Genomic DNA, 5,033 nt, shown 5'->3' with positions numbered 1-5,033 from the left:
CGTGTCCCTCGTCATTTTAAAAAGAACTAAAGAAACTAAAGACTTTAATTCGATAAAGTTTTCGGTATAAAAGTAATACATTCATTCAATTCATCTCGTTGAAAATGAATAACCTAACCTTTAAGTGATCATAAAATCGAGATCGTGTTGAATTTAAATAAAGAAATAATGTAGGTAGGTACATGCGGAGACCAAAAAAAAAATTAATTTGTCATTCTTTGACATCTGTTTCTTTGGATACCGACCCAGTTTCATCATATTCAATCGCCTAGTGTGTGAAATTGAGATGGCAATGGCAAACCATTCCATTAATATTGCCAAGAGAATAAACCATCAGGATTTTAATCGAAGTCTACTTGCAGTTGGTCGCCACGTCGACCTTTACTGCTTAACCGCAGGAAATATGGCGACAGTCGCAAGGACCGTACAGCCGAAACAGTAACAGCTCAAAGGGCTCCCAGGTGTGAACTAACCTCGGCTTTGGGCGTTACTCGAAACATAGCCAAAGCGGTATATTGCTCAAGGTCCGTGAAGGGCCTATTGAGAGAAGCGTCCTGGTGCCGCCGGGCGGTACCCAGTGAACGCTGAAGATGTCCTATAGGTAAGCCGGAATACGACTGCAAGGAAAGAGTCAAAGATACAGAATCGGCGGCAAAAATTGACATTAATTATTCATTTTGCGTTCGTTAGTTTAGAGTCTTATGCTTCTAACACAATTTGTGCAGTGAAAATATCTTTTATATTTCCTCTGTATATATACATAAATCGAGCGGCAATATTCTAATTAAAATATAACACCGGTGCCTATCAATCACGCATCTAATATTGGTCGAAACAAAAAACAAAATGTTGCGTATAAAAATCATAATTGCAGGTTACAACGTACATTTATCGAATTAATCTATCGATTCTTGCTTAAAATATTAAATCGGTGCCTCTTGCGGCTTCCGACGGATTTTGGTTGGCTCCCCTTGGGTCTTATGAATGTGGGGTTATGAATGTGAGACTGGCGTATTGTCATGACATAAAGAGAAAGAATAATTTTATTGATTAATATCCTTTGTTACGCTATCACTTGAAAAATATCTTACTACTTAGTTACTATGTTTTCCATGTCGATTTTTGATTGACGAAATTTAGCACAGAGTTAGACGAAACCTTCGGGAGTAGGATTAGGATATAAAATTTACTAATGAGATGAAATAAAAACTGAACTATAGAGGCAATCGAGGTTGTGACGCCGCGAAATACGTGAACGAAATACGCGAGTCTATGGAATCATCAGGGTTCAAATATAAAAAATTAAAAAAATACGCACTTGTTTATCTTTGGGTTCTAGAGGGAAAATATCATTCTTTTTTAAAAAAATCAGTAAGTTATGCTAATCAAAATTCTTACGGCATCCGATGATCGATGTCCAGTATGACGCGACTCATTTACATAGACAACACTGAAATATTTCTTTGAACAACACTGGCCGAAAACAATTTATATATGGTCGTTGCAAGTCGAAAAGAAAAAATGTAACAGAAGCTGAGACATTCCTTTGTCACCTTATTATTAATAGATACACTTATAAGTGTATCTCTTAAACTAAAATAAATAATAGTATATGATATGACAAATTAATAATAATAATATGATAAATTATGTAATACTAAGTTTGGCAATAAAGTGATTTTTTTATCTAATTTTGCATTGCAAAACATTTTCCACAATACTTACTGTCATAAAAATAAGAACTATTTTGATGACAGTAAGTATTCTGGACTTAAATAACGTCCTAGCTTCTTGGTAAGTGGCTATTTCACTGGTTAAAAAATAAAATGCATATATATATAAGTGTAGGTATTTAAATGTCACTTTAATTCATCAGTATTATTTATATTATTCGTTACGATTAACTATATTTTGTTTCTGTGATTTTATATAATTAGGAATTCTTTTTGACTCCAAAATTGTGACGTCACAGGATATCGATGTCATTAGCTACTTATACATTTATTGTTTTTAACATATCAAAAAAATCTAGTTTACACAGGAATTAACGGAACATGTTCAACGTAAAATTAGGTACATAAGTGTAGGTACCTAATTATTATGAACATACGAGTACTTTGGGGATAAGCTTTATTTCACTATTTTATTTGTAACTTTTCAACAATTCACGGCATTTAGTCCGTTCGTTTGAAAGGCTTGCGTGGGGACACAGGTGGAACACGTAGAGACCCGATTTGGAGAATTTTGATGTTAGGCAGGTCTCCCGCCAAAACACGCTCGCAGACATGGCAATAAAATGATATGCCCATGAGCAGGTCTCGGCGGGAACGTATACTATTGCAGGATAATTATTATTATAATGTTGTATAGAGGAGAATTAAATAATTACACGCAATTTCTACGGGGACAGGTTAAACAATAGACAATAGCTATTTTATTTATTTATTTAATATTAGGAACGCTTACAGTGTTTACATATATAATATTATAGTAAGTAAATTGTACTTGCAGTTTAATGCAATACATAAACACCAGTTAACACCGAGAACAAAATCAAAATCAAAATCAAAATCAAATCATTTATTCAGAAATTAGGCCTTCACAGGCACTTTTTCACGTCATAATCTAAATTAAATGATGTTTACCAAAGCTACAAACTACTAGCATTTCGGAACGACCACTGCTGAGAAGAAATGCCGAAAGAAACTCATTCAAACAGTGTTGGTCCCTATTATGCCAGAAGGGCTTACCATTTTTTATATATAAATTTATGTATAATTTTTTATCAGTAATATAACATTAAGTACATAATAAAGTACATGGTCAAAAGGTATACTGAAACATATTATGATTGTGATCAAGTGCTGATGAAAGGAAAATATATATATACTTATATATATATGTATAATTAACCAAACAAAAAAAAAACTTTTAATAAAAGATCGAGCTGACCAGTTCCCCCGGCAGCACCCGTTCACGAGTTGACGCGTGAGTCAGCCATCGCGAAGCTCAACCACAATAGAGGGAACCTCCCGACCCGATCCACGATGCCGCTACCGGTTTGACCATTTGAATGTGCATGACATACTCGATCTCCATAATCTAACATAATAGATACCTATGTTACTTTCAGACACTTGGAGATCACAAATCACGTATATGTTTTACAATAAATGTCAAAATATATGTAATAAACATGTCAAGAAAATATATAAATAATAATAAAAAAAAAAAATTAAAATCAAGTGTGAGAGGTGGAAGTTTTAGGAAGGGTCCAAGGTTTTTTATCATTTAAATAGTCGCTAATCGTGTAATAAGCATTAGCCATTAAAGCATTTTTAATATATGATTTAAATTTTGGCATTGGCAAGTTAATAGCCTCTACAGGGAGTTTATTGAACAATTTAACACTTTGACCCACGAAAGACCGCCTAACCTTTTTAAGTCGGAATCTGTTCATACAAAGTTTATGCCTATTACGAGTGACTACACTGTTAACATCGCTCAATGTTTTATACAGGTGTAAGTTAGATTTAACAAAAATAAGTACGTCGAAGATGTACTGAGATGCAACAGTCATAATATTTATCGATTTGAATAATTCTCGCAAGGAATCCCGTGGCTTAAGCCCATAAATAAAACGAATTGCTCGTTTCTGTAAAACAAAAATTTTTCCTATGTCAGCTGCATTACCCCATAACAATAATCCGTAGGACATTATGCTATGAAAGTAGCTGTAATACACGAGCCTAGCTGTTTCGATGTTTGTACACTCTCTGATCCTTCTCACTGCAAAAGCTGCCGAACTAAGTTTTTTGGCCGTGATTTCAATATGTTTATCCCACTTAAACTTACTATCCACAGTAATGCCCAAGAACTTGGCACTGTGTACCCATTCTAATACTTTACCATTAACTACTAAAGGAATATCAAGTTGGGGTGCGTTTGAAAGAGAGAACTTAATACACTTGGTCTTGTCTGTGTTTAAAGCCAGGTTATTAGTTGTAAACCATTCAAGCACAAGTGACATAATGTTGCTTACATTGTTATAATTTCTACTTTTTCTATCAACTTTAAACAGTAGTGACGTGTCGTCAGCAAATAAAATTACATCACACAATTGTTGGGCAAGACAAGGAAGATCATTTATATAAACTAGAAATAGAAAAGGACCAATAATGGAGCCTTGAGGCACGCCCATGTGCACAGGAGCGCTGTTAGAGGCTGCTCTATTAATTTCTACTTTCTGAGTTCTATTGTCTAAGTAAGAAGATAGTACATCAAGGGCCGCTCCAGTGACACCATAGAATTTAAGCTTATTTTTCAGTATGTTGTGGTCGACACAGTCAAAAGCTTTTGAAAGGTCACAAAATACACCTATAACATCCTGTCCGGCTTCCCAAGCATCATTGATAATTCCAACTAGAGTGGCTACTGCATCAGTAGTGGAACGACCTTTAGTGAAACCGAATTGACTATTGTGTAATATTTTGTTTATGTTAAAATAAGAAACTAATTGAGTTAAAATTAGCTTTTCAAAAATTTTACTTAATGCAGGTAGAATAGAAATGGGTCTGTAATTAGTGGGATCGTTTTTAGCGCCCTGTTTGAAAAGAGGTATAATTTTGCTGATTTTCATGAGGTCAGGGAAAACTCCATCTGAGATGCAATTATTGAATATAATAGTTAAGTGGGGAGCAATCAGATCAATAATAGTGCTAAGCACTGAGACAGATATACCCCACAGATCCTCTGTATTTTTCATGTTGAGTGCTTTGTAAGCAGATAATAATTCTTCAGGAGAAATATGTCTAAATCGGAAGGTAGATTTAGGATCTGAGGCATTTCTTTTTAATAAATCATCTGCAGCACTGGGACAAGACGAAAGGGAGCCCGTAATATTTTTAGAAATATTGGCAAAGAAGTTATTGAATTCGTTGGCCACTTCGTCATTTGAATTAATGGTTTTATCACCAATTTTTAAAGAAATATTGTTGTCGCGTGGGTTAAACTTGCCGGTTTCTTTATTAATG

This window comes from Plodia interpunctella, chromosome 27 (assembly GCF_027563975.2).
Source record: "Plodia interpunctella isolate USDA-ARS_2022_Savannah chromosome 27, ilPloInte3.2, whole genome shotgun sequence".
Taxonomy (NCBI): domain Eukaryota; kingdom Metazoa; phylum Arthropoda; class Insecta; order Lepidoptera; family Pyralidae; genus Plodia; species Plodia interpunctella.
Note: the sequence above shows the minus strand (reverse complement) of the source record.